Source organism: Phoenix dactylifera, chromosome 5 (assembly GCF_051530095.1).
Source record: "Phoenix dactylifera cultivar Ajwa chromosome 5, Ajwa_hap1_PhDact_Kaust_v1.1, whole genome shotgun sequence".
In the NCBI taxonomy this organism is placed as follows: domain Eukaryota; kingdom Viridiplantae; phylum Streptophyta; class Magnoliopsida; order Arecales; family Arecaceae; genus Phoenix; species Phoenix dactylifera.
In genome coordinates, this window is record NC_143194.1 from 12,844,833 (window position 1) to 12,864,499 (window position 19,667).

General features: G+C 41.9%; 1 long non-coding RNA gene across 1 annotated transcript; it reads right to left on the bottom strand.

Annotated features, from left to right (window-relative positions):
- Positions 1-6,628: 6,628 nt before the first annotated feature.
- LOC103718977 (uncharacterized) lies at positions 6,629-9,016 on the bottom strand. Its single transcript, XR_605916.4, has 2 exons — positions 8,723-9,016; positions 6,629-6,818 (listed from the first exon to the last, which is right to left on the bottom strand). It is a non-coding gene; the product is annotated as an uncharacterized LOC103718977 (long non-coding RNA).
- Between the last annotated feature and the right edge of the window lie 10,651 nt (positions 9,017-19,667).

A 19,667-nucleotide genomic window follows, 5' to 3' on the forward strand; every position in this document is an offset into this window, starting at 1 on the left:
AGAGCCGATGTCTAAATCGCTATGCCCGTGTCCTCCCTCGCGAACTTGGCGAACATCTTACGAACCCAGTGATGCAGGCCGCCATCGTTGCCAATTCTAGCTTGTCACTCGCCATAAGGTCAAGCCACCAAAGCTCATAATCCCACAAATTATAGTTCCTCCAAGCTTCAAAGATGAGATCTTGAAGGGATTTCAAGATGTCATTTTAGAGAGATATATAAAGGAGGACAACGTTGTCATCGAGGTTTGCAAGGGGGAAGGTGAGGCAAGAGCTATAAGCAATGCTGGTGTGGAAGGCAATGGTGACTTGGGTGACCTAGATGATGACAGCATGGACGATGAGGTTGTGGACGTAGTGCCAGTGAAGTGGCAAGCAAAGTCGAGGTTTAGAGAGGGGATCGAAGGATGGCTAGAATATTGGAGGAGGAGACACGGGTGGAGAAGAGGAACTAGAGGAACTCAAAGTAGAGGACCAAGAACATGTGGAGGGGGTTGCAATGCTTTTAACAAGAGCCAAGGAGTCCAAGGATGTAACGAAAGTGATACCTATATTCTATGAGACAATATATAATTTTTGTACACCTTTTAGGAATCGAATCATATGTCCCTCCTGTAACGACTCAGGATCTTACCCAAAATGGCTAGCCGAAAGTTACTTTTTGGGTTCCTTGATTCTGTATAAATACCCAAGATCTACCCAGCGAATAATCGATGTGGGACTAAACACACGCCCGCACGGATCCTCACATACTCCCCCCGTTCAAGCCCTGACGTCCTCGTCAGACTAAGGGTTCATATCTATTCAAATCTAATCACAAACACCACGATTGGCCCGTGGTCAACCCCAATAGATCGGTCCTGCAGTGTCCCCTATTCCACATAGGTTATGGGCCGGGTCCGCTCTGATACCATTTGTAACGACTCAAGATCTCACCCAAAATGGCTAGACGAAAGTTACTATTTGGGTTCCTTGATCTTGTATAAATACCGAAGATCTACCCAGCGAATAACCGATGTGGAACTAAACACACGCCCGCACGGATCCTCACACTTTCTGCTCCAATTGAAATGCAATGGAAACCAAAGAGTCCAAGGATGATAAAAGAGCTCCACCACCCCTAGCATCCCAAGATGTACTAATTAAGTCATCTGGTGAGACCTCGATTAGAAACAAGAGCTCCTTGCCAAAAAGAAAAGTCTTACAACGTCCGTTGTTGCCATAAAGGGTAATAGAGCTATAGAACAAAAGGAAGAGATCTTAAGCCAAGGTGAAGAAATAGGACATACTATAGATATATTGAGAGATAACAACAATGATCATCAGCCTAGCCATCAACCAAGGAACATGTGGCCTAAAACTATGCACACTTTTGACTTGTGTTGAAAATGTGTGTATTTATTTCTATATCCATTTTGAACTACAACTTAATTCAATATGTGTATCGCTTCCATATTGTTAATATGTTCTTGAATTGCACTTAATATGTGTATCAGAATATAGTTACATGTGCATAAATTGTTATAAATTTGTGCATGGGGTCTTCAATTGCTATCACTGAGGACATAAGTCAATATCTGCATTGCATAACTTTAGATATGCATCTCTTTTGATGTATCCATATTTTTCTTATGGTATAATATGAAATTGAAAAAAATAAACATCCTTGCAAATGTGTATCATAGTTTCGAGCATGTATACCAATATATATAGCAAAGTGTGTATCTACAACTAAAAGCAACCAAATTAAATTATTCCAAAGCCAAAATGTGAGGTACATTTACTGAATATAGTAAGTGTCACAAAGTAAAACAAATATTAGTAACATCTAAAATGCACAGCCATTGTGTTCTAGTGTCATGGCCCTCTTCATTTGAACAACTGCACTCTCTATTTAGTTATCATTACAAATGGACTCCTCTGTTTTATCCTCCTCTTATACTGGACTTGTGTAGTGTATAGGAAAAGTACGAGCTTTCCTTTATAAGGGGGCCAATTCTCTTGCCCATGGCTTTCCAGAATCATTTTATGTTATAGCAGGGATCTCTCAGATGGGAACCAGTTTCATAGTATTGGTACAAATCAAAGTATATAAGGACAATTGTTGTTATTGCATGGGAGCAAGAGATTACCATTATATTCAAATACTTGCAAAATGATACACATGTATACACCAAGTGATATGTAAATGGAATTAAGCCAAGACATAATGGCACACATTATCATATTAATCTGTACAAAGATAAAGGCAATAGCATACCTACACAAGCACTTCCTCTTGCTAAAGTCAAGAACTTCAATCCAATTGCCCATCGTAAATGGAATTCCATGTTAGATGGTAGCACAAGTATCTAAAGAGTGCAAGAGGGGCAGGGGATAGAGAGACGGGAAGATACACACCAGGAGAGTAATAAAAATATACATGGAGGAAGAAAGATAGAGGGTGAGAATGGTAGAGATAGCCACGGTTGGATCCATTAGAGGGGTAACAAAATACCTCAAAAGGAATGTAAAAGAGAAACCAAAAAAAGCAAAGGAGAGATCTTGAGGGCTGAGGCTGATAGTCACCCCTCGATCCCCTCCTTGAATCTTAACTTCACCTGCTGCTCCACGGCTACCCACATACAGCCTCACCATCCATGCCATCACCATCCAAGTTGCTAGATTCACCACCATCTTCCATTTGGCAACTATCCCCGGGGACCTCAATACTGCTCTGCCATCTTCGAGGTCAAGCTATGCGACGACATTGTTCTCCTCTCTCCCTCCCTCGAAAAACCTCGCAAAACCCCTCTGAGGTCCCAACTTTTCTACCAGGATTTGAAAATTGTAGAAAAAATTCAATGGATTATGGGCTTTGATAGCTTGATAATATAACGATAAACATGTTAGAGTGAGTGCCAGTAGCAGCATACATTGCTAGGTTCATATGGTATTCATCGAGTTTATGGTAGAGAACGCAGGGAATGTAGTTCAGACTTGTATTTATGCAAACTTATACAATGATGTATGCTTAGATACCACCTGCCTTTTACTCATATTGGGGTAGAAGTGCCAAGAAATGCTAAATAAGGATCATTTTGCAAAAAAAAAAATCCTTCCTTTTTCTGTAAAATTGATTATGAAATGAATCATTTTTAGCAAAATCTACATTTATTAAACAAAAATAAAATATTATAAGAAAGTAAGAAAAATGGACTTCTAATAATGTTCACCTTCGATAGGCCACGTAATATTTTCAACCTTGTGTGATGGAGTTGAACCCTACCTTGTGTGGGTGGAAGAGTTAATATTTATTTTTGAATGGAGCATGGCAGGAAGAGGTGCACGTTCTTGTAGTCCATGCTTGAGATTAGGGTTTTGGTCTTTTTTTCGCTTTTTTTCATTTTTAGTAAAAATTTTATTTATTTATTATTATTTGTTCAAAAGAAGTGAGATTGACGCAAATGTGGATTTGTCTTGACACGTTATAAGCAGAGTGTGTAATGTTGAGTGAGCGAGCTAACTCTAACTTTATAAGCAAAGTTTTAAATAGCGGCATTAATAACCATTATAATGGCCTTCAGCTCTGCTACATTATATATAACAGCAGATGGAGAGAAATAATATCCATTCCAATCGATTATCGACAGATTAGGACCCTAAACACTTCTAATTAGAACCAAAAAAAAAGATAGGGTTACATAAAAATATACTTAAAAAAAGGTTGATAATTATAAAAAGGAAAGTCTTGTAGGAATTCTATTTGGACCAGGATTTCAATTTTGAAATCAGACTTGTGCACCCTTGATCTTATCATGTTGGACTCTTTTAGGCACCCAAGTAGGCATATCTTAAGAGCCAATTTAGCAGCATACAAACATACTATTAGGTCAGCCCTAATCAACCAACCTAACGGGCTCCGTGGACTTTAGTTTGTGCAACATTTTTAAGTTGCATGTTCACTTCAATTTTCTAAAATTTTTCTGATGTTATTGACCACTGATCTTGGTTTAGATCATGTTGAAGTTAAATTATAAGATCAACCTGGGTTAACCCAATCAATGTCCGGTAGGTATACTGTTTCTCAGTAAATTTTAATAGGTCAAAATTATGTAATATGGTTGACATTAGAACCTATAGCTCTATGATATTAATCAGGTTTTATAAGGATGAGCATTTTATCAGGTCTAAATTTCAGCACTTATTTAATGACAAGTAACATGTTATAACCCAATTAGGTCAAGCTCAATGATGAACATGTAAGTTCATGCTCAATATAAGCACGGATCAGTGTGTGCCTTTCTTCTTCTTTAGCACTTTGAGAGAATAACTTTAGCCTTTTACAATAATCTTTATCCAGACTAATTTGAAGTTATTTGGATCATCATCAAGCTTCTTTTTGCTAGGACAGGCACTTCACACCGCACTAATATGACTACATCCAAGAGAGTTAGAAAACAACATATCCCAAAAAGCCCTCGAAGCAAGCATTGCATCAATCTAGAACACCCCACCAACCAAAGTGATCAGCCAACATAAAAGACTATCCAATTCACTGCCCCATTCGCCTTCTGATAGATGTGTCTCACCCCAAGAGAGATGAACCTTCTTCTTGATCTCCATATATCCTAAAGCAATAGGTGCATACACACCTCCCTAGCTCGTCCTTAGATCTAGCCAATCACCGTGGCCAAATCACCCTCAATCAAAATAACATCTGCAAAGTGCAATCACCAAGCTTCTTTCAAAATGTCTCTCATGTAACCTCACAACAATGAGGCAACCTGAACACATTTTCTGAATTCTATCCCAGCTCAGACCTGACTCACTGAACTCAACCCACTGGGCTCATTTGTCAGCTACAGGACTACCAGCTTATTAAATATTAACCACCTTCCTTAACTTATTATATTATTTATATAATCTATATATAATTAAATATGTTTCTTCTTGAAAACTGTCCTTTATATGTTATCTCAAATAATAAATTCTCAACATCTTTTTTTTGGGTAAACTTTTTTTTTTTTTGGGTAAACAATTCTCAACATTCTTCATTGCTACCTTGACTGCACCTTTTCTTATACTTTTCTTCTTGCCTGCAATCAGAGCCCTTGACTTCTAAATCGACCACCTAGCGGTAGATCAAGCAACCCCATTAGCGGACCTTCACATTGCAATATACATTCTTCCGCCAGAACCCTAGTGTTTGAATTTTGATAGGAACACTTTTCATTTCTATTAGTTATATTATTCGATAAGTATAATCTAACTTTTGATTGGTGAGTGTAATTCTTTAACTAATAGTTAGTAAAATAAAAGTTCTTTAACTAAAAGCAATAAACATTTCCCCTACCAACTCAAAAAAGCAAAAGAACAATAATCATGCAGCTGGTATTTAGGCTACATGCTGAAAAAGCAGATGTCAAATAGTCTCAATGGAAGCACTTCCAGTCTCTTAAAGTTACATCGATATCAGACATGGTGCTTAATTAGAACCCCTTAAATTTGTCATGTAAGCTAATGAAGCCAGCAAATGTTTCCCAACCTATGGTTGGCGGGGATGGCCAATGCAGACAGCAACTTGCCACTCACATGAACCACTTCCTGAAAACTCTATGGATGTCCACCCAAAACAGGAAGCCATATTGGCCTGTTAGCAGTGTCCTTGGGCACAATCCTCTGAATGTGAATCGAAACATCAGATGCTACAAAAAACCATTGCAGCATTCCTTTATACTCAGAAGTTTCCTTGGAGGCTGTCCTAGTACCCATTTTGTTCTCACCGTCGATCTAATGTTCGGAATAGTACATATTAATAGTCACCAAGCACTTGAAACATTTGGCATCTCCTAGTACTAAGACAACAGAAACCAAGTTTCGATGCATTCGAAATTTGTGTAATTCATAATCTTTGATAGAATGATCAAGAATGCTAAATCACTCATAAATATATGTAGAGTTATTCAACAAGTAATATCTCTAAAACTCTAACAAAATTAAATTAATGAAGAATGGAGAGGGTGTTGGAGACCACAGAAGAGAAAAGAAGCAGCAAGTAGAGGGAGAGATGCTAAGGGTTTCTGTTGGAGAAGAAAGAAGAGCTGCTTAGCGTTTCGACTTAAAGAATATTAAATTCAAAAAAGGGGTCAAAAAATTCAAAAAAGGGGTTAAACTGGACCGGACTAGACCAGCCGGTCTAACTGGGTCATCCAATTCTCCCAAGTTTAACCGAGTTTTGACCACTTTTAAAATATCTTTTGAATTGGACCAGAGAAGCGCCTAGTTCCCGATTAAGCTGGTCGAATAGTTTGGTCTGGTTTTAAAAACATGGCATTTTGACACAATTAAAACCATATTAGCTCCACATGAAACCCAATTCAAACATAAGCATCAGCTTGGATCAACTTCACATGCACAAGCCTATATAAAAGTGGGTGGTATATGTAGCTCTAGAATGCTAAGTGAGCCCGCATATGCAGCCATACAATAGTAAGCAAGCTATATATATAGCATAATATACAGTAACCGCATATTCACAATGCAGTCCAATCAAAGGACTGCATACACATATGCGGTCATGCTGCCATATGCACCACATTTAAACACTGCCACCATGCTAATGCCAATGATGATGCACAAGAGAACCCCTTGAGCACAGAGAAACCAAATCCAACCACTTTGATCGAGCAATCACCTTACAGTCCACACCAATGAAGAAGAGCAACCCAGAAACACTAACCCTCTCTTTTCCATCTAGACCAAAAGGCACAATTGAAATACCACAGCAAGAGAAGGGCATTGCTGATCAAAAAAACCCACACAAGATGGGCATCCTTTCCTGAAAAGAAAAAGGCAAGTGTGAAACAAAAGCACAGATATCTGTCCAAAGGAAACACCCAATATCGAGCAAAAAATAGTAAGGGAGATAAAAAGAAAGGAGAATGTATATCATGTGCATGAAAGAAAGAAATTGAGAGAAAAACTAAGGATGATAGAGAAATAACCATTGATTATAGAAACAATACTAGCATATTTTCAAAATGGGCTTGAGACAAAACAAACTCTTAGCTCTTTTAATCATTAGGATGGAAGAAAGGGGAACATGAACTCCTCAAATGCCTCTTCAGCTTCACATATGAATCAACATCTTGTTAATTACATTTTGAGGCTGGAAGAAAAAAGGTGGGGTGGGGCAGGGGGGCTGGGGGGAGGAATGAAAAAAGCCATTCATTATTCAAGCATTATGAATCTCTAAGAATTGTTATTACTCAATAAAGATCAGAATAATAGTACCAAAGAAGCACAAAAGCTTGTATGAGATTAGTTTATCACGTCTGAACACAGATTATTTCAAAAAAGTTAGAAACCCAATAGAATGTCAATTCCAAATCATGGAATAATGGTAGCATGAATAAAATCATGAAATACTAATAATTTCTATAAGAATTAGGATAATCAGAGTTTTTCTCAACTAGCATTTGACTTTGGGCTCAACAATCCAGAACTCTTAGCTATGGGGTCTGAACTGAGCTTAAAGTACCTAAGTAACCAATGACAAAGTCAAGCTTTTACAATGAATTGTTTCCCAATAGATAACAAACATAGAGAAATAGGATTAAAAAACCATAATTACAGAGTCCCAATTTGAAATATGTATATATGATTATGATGACAATTGAGTATGATATAAAGAAAAGATCAAGAAAGCCTATCTTCTGCAAAAAATTAAACAAAAAAAAAGAAATACTTACTCATCCATTCATGCATACGATGTATGTCACAAAGAACAACACGAGTGAAGACAGATATAACCTATGATTGCTACATAATTTTGTTTGACGAACTAATAAAACCAGAGGGATTTCCCTTCTCTCTCTCTCTCTCTCGGACCTAGAACAAAAAATTTAGGAAACAGAGCCCCTCAGATGTCTCTTCATCTCCACACCTAAGCCAGCATATTAAAAAGCTGCTTTCAGCAATTGGAACGATCAAAAGAGGCAACTTAGAAGTTTCATCATCACAGGAGCATTTTCCTGAACAGATAAGAACCATTAACACGCCGCTATTGTTAACTCCAAAACTCAGAAAAATTGAAGACAAGTGCAACTTTTGATGTAACGCAATTTATTTCCCACTCATTGAAACTGTCATGTCTTAACTTCTATTGACAAAGTTGATATTTGGAACAATCACGTATCAATGGCAACAGCAGAAAGAAGAAAAGAAAACACTAAACTAGTGCTTATTATCGTTTTCTCTCTTTTTTCTTTTCCTCTATAGACAAAGAATTGATGTTTGAAGTAAGAATAAACAATTCCTTGATCTGAAGTTACACTGCAAGTTGTTTTCTTAACATCAATTAGAACTTCACCAGTAAGAGTTTATCCTGCAACTTGAGATAGAAATGAAGTATTAATACTTCAAAACTGTTCCATCTTTGCAGTCATTAACCATTAGATCTAAAACATGTCTATTGTTCTTCATTGAAAAAAGGAAAGTATATTTCAGAATATTTCACTAGAAATTAATACAGAGACAAAATCATCAAAATACTATCAACTTCTTGTCCCAATATATACAGTCTCTCACAAAGAATACTTCAAAACAAATTCAAACCACAATAGGAATGGTGGATTATGATTTAATAAGTCTAACAAAAAACCAGAGAAGGAAGAAACAACTGAGTATTTTATTTCTTTGGTTAGGGTTTAGGGTTTAGAGTTCAAACGACCACCACCATACCGAGAAAAAGGGAGAAGAAAAAGGCGTGAGAACTCTCGGAGGCTTTGATTCTTCTCTGTGATCCACCACCGATCAAGGACAGGCGAATGGTTGGAGGTACAGCGAAGAGGCAATAGAAACGGAGAAGCAGCGGCTTGAGGGCTTTTTAGGGGCACCGAAGTGAAGGGAGGAGCCTTTCAGTTTTGCGGATCGTGGCCCTTGCTCATTCATCCCACGGTAAGAATGACGCAGAGCCATTCAGAAGGCTGCAAACAGGCCTTCTCTCTCTTCGATGGGCAATGCCTGATCCTACCTGACCCGGATTTTTGTTGCGATTCTGATATTGGACATGATTCCAACTTAACAGGTTCTTGATCCAATCTGGCCCAGTTTTATGATCGGATTCTGATATTGGACATGGTTCCAACTTAATAGGGCTTGGTCAAGCTAGATCCAATCAATAAAAAATATTATTATTCTTGCAGAGTTGGGTATGGATCGTGTACCGAAATGTTCGAATCTAGATACGGACTTGGTCAAGTTAGGTTTGTAGCATCAGTTTAATGTATAGTTGTCTTCATTGTTTATAGCTGTTGTGGTTGAAATCTGGTCTCAGGATGACCAGGTCGGAAGAAGCAGAGGAGACACCAGCCAGGATGAAGAAAGAGGGCCACCTCTTGTGCTCCAGGGTACCTGCACAAAGTCTTGGCTGGAGATTTCAGCGAAGGCCTTCCGATGGCTAAATTAGCCGAACTTTTGGAGAAGTATCTGAGTACCTTGGCTGGCCTTTTGTAGCGTAAAATAGTTTATAATGGCTTATCGAAAGCCTTTTCCTACTCCCTTTTTATAGGGTAACGGTCTCGGTCGTTACCTAAAATTTCGAGTCAATTCGTGATCAGCTGGTCATTAATTGGAGGCGGCGTATAGCATGGAGACCCATCCTGCAGGCAAAGAATTGGAGAGATATCTTTCCGAATCTATTCTGAGGGTCCGCCATGACGGTTGATTGATGGGAAAAAGTCCGAATCCCGTTATTCTAAATGGAAGTGGTCGAGGGAGTCATTAAATGCGTCGTGTGCGCACTCACTTCGGACGTTACCTGGTGGTATGCAAGGGCCAGTCATCAATGCCCTGCTCCCCGAGGCGGCTGTCACAATGACCGGCCTTTAACACCACAATTCAAGAGAATCTGCTGAGAGAGCCTCTAGGTCTACCACATGGCATGATTTGGCCACTCGGCGGCCCGGGCATGGGATCTGCAGGATCTTCGACGAGATCAAGGTTGACAGGGCCGAGGTCAATTTGGCCTTTGGCGGGCTGAGGTGGGCCTGGCCTCCCCCTTGAGGTCGGCTCGGCCTTTGGCAGGCTGAGATCGGCCTGGCCTCTGGCTGAGGTCAGCTCGGCTTTTGGCGGGCTAAGATTAGCCTGGCTTTGAGGTCCGCTCAGCCGGAATTGGGTGACTTCATACCGGAGTAGGACGATCCATTTTACCTCCCTTCAATGGCCTTGAATTGATCCATTACGGCAATTAACAGATGGTTAGAACAATACATTATGCTGTGCTTAGGCAGTAAGACTAAAGGAGAAAGCTGAAGTCTTAATGGATTATGTTGGGGGAATATAAATTGCCCTAAAGCATGTGAGCACATCGCCAACATGTGATCAGAGACGCCTGACCTGAAGGCGCTCGATCTGGAGGTGCCCCGGCGCCCGACCTAGAGGCGCCCCGACTCCCGACCTAGAGGCGCCCCGACTCCCGACCTGGAGGCACCCGACTTCAAGGCGCCCGACCTGGAGGCGCCCCGACTCTCGACCTAGCACCCGACCAGGCGCTCGACCTCAAGAGGCCCGACTTGAGCTCCCGACTTCAGCATCTTCGACCTCGAAAGTCCTATCTCACTATCCACCTGCAACGGTCACATCCTTCTGCAGCTCGACTAAAGGCCATGCCCTGCTACCACTGTCAACAATTAATGCGAATGGCCTCTGCTGGTTTCTAATCCACTCAACAATTAGTGGGTATGGCCTCCGCAGATCTTCGGCATACTCAACTATTAATGCTATCTACGGATCTCAAGCCCTCCACGGCAAACAGCTGACCCGCTCGGCTACGTCCGATCAGCCACGACGACTCGTCAGCTCCGGCATGATCTCCTATGGCAATGCATTAAGTCGCACGATTGTGCATTGATTTATACGACATGCTCAATCATGACAGTAACCCGATCGCCTCGTCACATTACAGGTAATCATGTATCCTCTATAAAAGGGGAGCCCCTCCATTTTAGAAGGGGTTGGACTCTGAAACTCAGGAGACATATTTTCTCTCTCATTCTACACATTAGCCCCTTCTGACTTAAGCATCGGAGGGCCGGCGCCGGAAACCTCGGCCATCGGCTTTTTGCAGGTCCCCCGGAGGACGCCGCCCATCGACGGACCGCCCCCCACCAACTCTCGCCGGAGCTCCTCCTTCTCAGCCGAGCGGTTACCCCCGGGTCCAATTTCCAGCAACAAATTACTTACCAGGCTTAAAATGAGCAACTACCTGTTATCCAAATGAGTCAAGACAAGCTGGAAGCCACGGAGGGTCCCGGGGAGGGACATGTACTCAACAAAGCTATAATCACCCGTTCTCTTGAACTTGAGATGATCCTTCTGATGAAGCACAAGCACAATATCTCCTCCAACTATAACAGGCTGCTTGCATTCACCAGCGTTAAGCAATGGTTGGAATTCTAATGCCTCAAGACACGAAGCCCAAATGGATTTTCTGTGCAAACAAGAACATATCGCTTCATCTACCTCTCTGGAGGAGGTTATCTTGTGGCCACTCTTCATACTGAAATGAAAGGCTATCATCAGCTAGCTATCAAAAAAATATTACAAGTTAGATCACATTTCGTTCATGTTTTTGAGAGAAATAGACAAAAATAATTGGCATGTCATGTGATTCTCAAAAGCAATTAGACAACAAGTGACAAAATGAAAGATACCCGCACATTTCCTGGTAGGTAATGTTCTGGAATACTGTTATTCAGATAGCCAACAATACTGATTTCAGAAATATAATAATGCACATTGTAGGAGTTCAAACAGTGACCATAGATAAAAGGGCCATTCCAGACTCTCACCTGCCGACGCTAGGAGAAAGCGCCGACAACTAAACCACCATGCCAAACACTGCCTATGCTTTTAAAAAGCATCGAATATTAATGATGCTTGATCGACGGAAGAGGATAAACTCTCCTCTGACTGGGTTTTAAGGAGATCCAATCTTGGTGCAAAGAGCTATCCCTCTCCTAGTCACGGTTGGCCAGACCTCAAAGCACACAACTATGATGGTAGATTTTTTGGCCGTGAAAGTCCTTTGGGCGTACAACGCCCCTTTGGATTGGCCCGGTTTGAGCACCTTTCGTGTTGTGGTGTCCACCTATCACCTGCTAATGAGGTTCCCGACCAAACACAGTTTAGAAAAAGTCCGAGACAACCAGGCACTAGCTCGGCAGTGCTATGTGGTGACTCTTTGGGGGAAGAAACCCATAGAAGCGCTCCACATTGAATGCATTGATGCCCAGAACGAGTAGAAGTAGAAGTGAGGTGAAGTAGCTGAGGAACTCCTCCAAGGCTCCCTCAATGAAGCAGATCTAAATAGGATGGTATAGATCAGAGCCAACCTTGACGAAGCTTCTAGGGCTCGGCTAGTGGATTTTCTCCAAGATAACGCCAACATCTTTGCTTGGTCAACCTTCGATATGCCAGCTATAAGCTTTGATATGATTTTTCATAGGTTAAGCAAGGACCTAGCATACAAGCCTGTTCGGCTGAAGAAAAGGAGCTTCACCCTAGAGAACATAGGAACTACACTAGGGGTGCAAATGGGTCGGGTCGGGTCGGATCCTGGGTGACCCCGATCCGACCCGATTTTTTGTTTGGGTCCAAATTTTGGACCCAGATTCGACCCAGTTGAAGATTGGGTTGGGTCGGATCGGGTCCGAGTTGGGTTCGGGTTCGAGTTGGGTCGAGTTCGGGTCCGAATCGAGTCCAATTTTCTTATGCTTTTGGAAAAGAATTTGGACAAATCTAATTTGGTCATATCATAATTATGAGGTGCTGTGTGACCCATGACTTGAAAGACTTGCAATTGACCTCCAGTCAGAACGGATGGCCCCTGACTTACTAAGTCGGTCTGCAAGCCAAATTTCATATCACACTACTTTTTGTCCATATGACTGATTGGACGGAACTTGGTGTCTCCCAGCTCCCCTCGGGACAAAAAAAATCCCAGACTTCTTCCAAAATCCAATTCCATTGCAGAAAACTGGCACATGACCCATATTCCGTTCAGCGTTCCCTCACTTTAAAAAAAAAAAAAAACAGAAACCAAAAAACAGAAGAAAAAAAAAAAAGCCAGCTACCGAGACACCAGAGGTATCAATAGTGTAATAGTTCGAGAGATGATCCTGACGGACCAATAGTGCCACGACCCATACAAAAAAAAAAAAAAAAAAATCCCTCTTTTGCTTTTTTTCCCTCTCTTTTTTTTTCTCTTCGGGTCCATTCGCATTGGGTCGGATCCGTTCGGTAAACCCAGATTCGATCCAAAAAATGATTCGGGTCCAATTTTAGGATCCGACCCGAACCCGCAGGTCCTAAAATTCGGATCAGGTCTACACGGGTCGGGCCGGGTCGGGCCGGGTCGGGTCTCGGGTTGATCCGACCCATTTGCAGCCTTAAACTACACACCAATACCTAGTCAATAAGATCTTCAAGAACCATATTGAATGAAATTTAGAGGTCTATGCAAATGACATACTAGTGAAGAGCAAGGAGGCTGAGCAACACGTGGTTGGCTTACAAGAGGCACTCACAACCTAAAGGAGGTATCGCATGAGGCTTAATCCAAGCAAGTGTGCCTAAGGAGTCACTATGGAAAAGTTCCTCAAGTTCATGGTTACACAGCGTAGAATCGAAGCTAATCCAAAAAAGATCCACACTGTGATGGAAATGATGCCTCCAAGGACAAAAAAGAAGATTTAGCATCTGGCAAGTCAGGTCGTGGCACTGAGCAGGTATGTAGCAAGATCAACCAAGAAGTGCCTACCTTTCTTCAAAGCACTAAGGCAATTCAAAAAAAAATTTGTGGTTCAAGGAGTGTCAAGCTGCTTTAAACCAACTCAAGTGGTACCTTAGCTCGCCACCTTTCATCACCAAGCCGAGCCTGGGAGATATGTTTTACCTCTACCTTGTGGTGGCTCCCTTAGCCATGAGCTCAGTCCTTGTCCGCGAGGAGGGAGTGCAAAAGCCCATCTACTATACAAGTTGAGTCCTCCATGATGCTGAAACAAGGTATCCTAAACTCAAGAAGATGGCTTATGCATTCATCATCTTGGCTCAGAGACTTTGGCCTTCCTTGCAGGTGCATTCCATCATTATGCTAATCAATCACCCTATGCGATAAGTTTTTCGAAGGTTGGACATATCAGAAAGACTGACCAAGTGGGCCGTCGAGCTCGAAAAATTTGACATCTAATATTATTCTCGACTAGCAATTAAAGCGCAAGCATTGGCAGATTTTCTCATGGAATGCACTGTTCACGAGCAAACGAGTACGGGAGAATGTCGAGAAAAGTCTGAGCCAAAAGATTTTTCGATATTGCATACTGACGGATTTTCTAGCTTGAATAAAAGTGGATTTGGGCTAATCCTCACCAACTCGGATGGGATTATGGCGGAATACCCTCTATGCTTCAACTTCAAGACGTCCAATAGTGAAGCCAAGTATGAGGATCTCATTACTAGCCTCAAGCTCACGAGAGAACTTGGAGTCCAACACTTAAAAGCCTTTAGCAACTCTTAACTAGTTGCTAGGCACTTCCGAGGAAAGTTCGAGGCAAGGGGTTCCATACGGGCCTCCAAAATATCAAGGACATTTCCCAGTTCTTTCATAGAATTGAAGTGCAGCAGATCCCAAGATCGAAGAACACAATGGCCGATCTACTTTGAAAACTCGCCACCTCTGAGTGTGTTGACTTGGGGAAGATGACCTACCTTGAAGTACTCATAAAATCTAGCATAGAGGAGTTGAGGTCGGTCATGCAAGTTGATTTTAAGCCAAGTTGGATTGCCCCTTGGTCAACTATCTCCAAGATGGAAAACTTTCAGATGATAGGGAGGAGCTCAGAAACTCAAATCCCTCTCAACTTGCTCCATCCTCTTTGACGGTGTAGTGCTCCTGCATCACTCTTGTATGAGATACTGTATAAAAGATTGTTCCCTGTTGCCCAAGGAGACAACCCAAGAGGGGGGGGGGGGGTGAATTGGGTTTTAATTAAATATTAACCAATTAAAAATATAATGAGTAATTAACTAAATCTATTGCAAGCAAATTAGTTAGTTTATTAGATGCAGTGAGTGAAGAGAGAGAAAGAGACAACAACCAATACAAACACAGAAAAGTTTATAGTGGTTCGAAGCCAACTTTTGCTCCTACGTCTACTCCCCAAGCCGCACTTGGAAGTTCACTATAATCCCTAAGATTACAGCCGGTTGTTTTTCAAGCTCACAACCCAACTTGTTGTTTTCACGAGATCACAACGAACTCGGTCGGTTTTCATAGGCTCACCAACTAGAACCACCCGATTGTTTTTTCGGGTTCACAATCAAACCCAGTTGGTTTTTCCGGATTCACCAACCACAAACTTACACCGTTAGTTTTATTTTTGGCTCACCAACAAACCTTACAACCCTTGATTCAATCCCCTGATTGAATCAAGCAAGAAAAACAAAGTTTGGGAGTTCACAAAGAAAGCTTCTAAAAAAGCAAGTGTGAGAACAATATAAGCAAAGTAGAGTTAGAAGCCCTCAAACAGATTTTAGATAAGAAAGTGGGGGCTTCTTGTGGAGTGATTGATTAAAACCCCATTTGATTTTGATGAGCTCAAAGCATTTGAGTATAATTCTTGTTTACTAATGAATTCAATTAAGTGTTTCAGTGAAAATCCTGTCTACGTGTCTCTAGACTTGGTTCATAGTACTTTGGATAAGTTAAGAAATCAGCCTGAACCAAAGTCTGAGACTCGAGTCGACTCCGAGGAAGCTCGAGTCGACTCCAAGACTGGACGAGCCAAAAGACAGAGGATCGGGAGTTCGGGCTCTGAGATTCGAGTCGACTCCCAGGACAGTCGAGTCGACTCGAGTGGATCAAATTCAAAATTGGATCCACGGACTTCAGTGGATGAGCCGACTCTGAAATTGCCAAGTCAGCTCCAGAAGTTGGCGAGTCGACTCCAGGTCAAGACGAGTCGACTCCCAGTCGTGAAGGCAACTTTAATTCAAATTTGGAACAGTTGCCGAGTCGACTCCGGAAAAGCTTGAGTCGACTCCCGCTACAGCCGAGTCGACTCCTGATCGCGCGAGTCGACTCTAACCCACCAACGGACACATTGTCAGGGTGCGCAGAGTGTGCAGAACGGGCAGAAAAAGCTCTCTAACGGCTAGTTTCCGTGGGGGTTGGTTTAAATAGCCACAGAAGACTGTAGCAAGGCAGAGAGAAGAACTATTCCACTCCAACAAATCAAGCATTCAAGCTCTGCAACGTGTTCTTCAACGAAAAAGAGGAAGATCTGCATTTACTGCATCCACCTACATCTTCCCAGCAATTAAAGCCTTCTCCTCCTGCATTCAAGTCGACTACTCACTCAAGAGGAGACCAGAAGTTTAAGAAGCCATTCCTCTTCTCCAACCTAAAAGCGTTTGAGGCTTCTTAACTTCATTTATTGTTCATATTGTCTTTTATCTGCTTTTGAGAAGCTGTATTTTTCTGTTTCTTCTTTTTATTTACACATTGTATTTGCTTGGTTCAATCGGAGGACTGAATCAAGGGGTTTGAGGTTGGTTGGTGAGCCGAGTGTAAAACCAACGTGTGTAAGGGTTCGATTGTGATCCCGAGAAAACAATCGGGGTGGTTCTAGTCGGTGAGCCTGGAAAAACCGACCGAGTTCGTTGTGAGCTCGTAAAACAACAAGTTTGGTTGTGAGCTTGGAAAACAACCGGCTGTAATCCAAGGAGGTTATAGTGAATTCCCAAGTGAGACTTGGGGAGTGGACGTAGGAGCAAGGGTTAGCTCCGAACCACTATAAAACTTGGTGTTTGTGATTGCGTGTCTCTATTCTTCTTCCTTTCATATCACTCACAGCACATAGTAATTAATTAAATAACTTACACTAGTTTTAATTACTTATCCACATCGTTTTAAATACCCAAATTATTTTAAAACCCAATTCACCCCCCCTCTTGGGTTGTCTATCTGGGCAACACAGAGTCCGAAAAATCGATTCTCTGTCTATTGAACTGATCTGCCTCGGAGTCGACTCGCGCTTTGTTGGAGTCGACTCGGCTGACTTGGGGGTCGACTCTGGAACTCTTGGAGTCGACTCGTTCATAGAGTTTCTGAGATTGGTTCTCTGCTTTTCAGACGGCTTTCCTCTGGGAGTCGACTCGGACATAACTAGGAGTCGACTCGCCAAACGTCGGAGTCGACTCGTAACCTTTTGGAGTCGACTCGGTAACAGGGTCTAAAATCCATCGTTCTGTCTGTTACCCTTTAGAGTCGACTCGGAACCGTCGGGAGTCGACTCGGCAAGCATCGGAGTCGACTCAAAATCTTTTGGAGTCGACTCGGTGACAGGGTCTGAAACTCTTCTTTCTATCTTTCTGTCTGTTCTCAATTGGAGTCGACTCGTAGAGTACCGGAGTCGACTCGAGCTTGTGCTAGAACCTTTAAACCACTCGGAGTCGACTCGTAATCTTCCGGAGTCGACTCGGGATTCAGACTTTGGTTCAAATTGAGTCCAATACTTATCTAAATTACTTTGAACCAAAGCTTGAGGCACTTAAACAGAAATTCACACATATTTGCCTGAAACACTAGATTGAATTCATTAGTACAACATAAAATATACTCAAATGCTTTGAGCTCATCAAAATTAAATAGGGGTTTACTTAATCACTCCACATTCCCCCTGCCTCTCCTTAGGTGCCTTCGACCTTCCCAGACCGACTATGCTTTTTAAAAATCTACAAGGTGATTTGCAACAACTATTTAAGGAGCAGAACCTTAGCATACAAGTCCTGCAGCAAGGTTACTACTAGTCAACCATTAAGAAGGATGCAACAAACTTTGACCACGTGTAATCAATGCTAGTGACACGTGAACATCCTGTAGCACCACTCATACCAATTAGCATCCTCTAACATTTTGCCTAATAGGGGATGGACATCCTTGGACTTTTTCCATAGGCAACTAGGCAAAGGAAGTTCCTCATAGTCCATTGACTACTTTACCAAGTGGATTGAGGTTGAGCCATTGGCTCGGACCATTGAGAATAACATTGTAGACTTCATTTGAAAGGCCACTATTTGTCAATTTGGGCTTCCTCGGATGATCATTACCAACAATGGCAAGCAGTTTGATAATGCACACTTCAAGGAGTTTTGCACCAAGCTTTAAATTGACCATCAGAGCTGACTACGATCAAGCATCCTTAGATAAATAGAGAAGGCAAAATGACCAATAGAATTATCATATAAGGTGTAAAGATGAGGCTTGACTGAGCAAAGAGACTTTGGATGGATGAACTTTACAGCATCTTTGGGTAACCGAACCACACACCAAACCACAACAGGAGAAAAGCCCTTTAGCCTCACATTTGGTACAGAAATGGTGATCTCATTAGAGATTGGCCTATTGTCTCACCATGTGGACTCATTTAATGAGCAATGGAACCTAGAGGACCTCTGAGCCAATCTCGACCTGCTAGAAAAAGCGAGGGAGAGAACTTAGATCCTTATGAAAGCATATCAGCTGCGAGTAGCTTAACACTACAATTTTTAAGTGAAAGTTGACCTAGAGATTTGGTGCTTGAAAAGACCGAAGTATCGTAGCCCATAGAGCAAGGCAAGCTTGCACTGCACTGGGAAGGGCTATACAAAGTGACAAAAGTCCTCCACCCAGGAACTTATCATTTGGAGCATCTCAACGAGATATCGGTACCTTGGATGTGGAATTCAACCAACCTTCAAGTGTACCATTAATAAGATATATCTTGCTTTCATGTAAACCTGACCTCAATGTATGAAACATTTTTTCTCTCCAAAAACTATCAAAGTGTTTTAGATTGGGTAACTCTCTCTCAAGCAATCAACTAAGGGTAGGATATGTTCTGTAAAGACCACCGACCTCCAAAACCTCAGCGGGTGAACATACTGAAACTTCTTTGATTGGGTTCCTCTCCTAAAGACCATAGATCATGAGTTCCACATGTTGGCGAGTATCCCTAATGACCACCAATCTTCAAGCCTACGTACTTATCATAGACCGGGCGTGCTGAGCACGGACCACTAAGCCCACATGGCTAAGGAGTTAAACCTCTAGGTACTCTCATGAAGCTACACCTTTGTTTCATTGGCCCTCGCACCAACTTGGCAAGTCGGGATGGCCTAGGTGGAGGAACCGGCCCTCACACTGATGATCTAGTGAGCTAACCGACCTTTTCAGGATAGGATGGCCCAGGTGTTGGCATGCTTCTATTATACTGGCTCCGACACCTAACAGACCTCTTCAGGATGGGACGACCTAGGTAGTGACATGCTTTCATTCTACTTGCTCTCATGATGATAGGGCTGGAATAGGGTTAGGCCGCCCCAAAGCCCATCGAGCTGGGGCGAATTCAAGTCGGTTTTCGAATTAGTCCTGAAATAGTTCAAACCGAATTTGGGCTTAAATAGAGCCCATTTGTCTTTCGGGCCGGGCTTGGGGATGTTATTGGCCTACCCAAGCCCGAGCCCGAGGCCGAACAAGGCTTGAAAATAGAGCCTGAATTCAGTCCAAATCAATTTACTTTTTAATATTGTTATTTAGAGAGAATGATGAGAAAGCAAAGGATAAATTAAAATTGGTTTAGTGAGA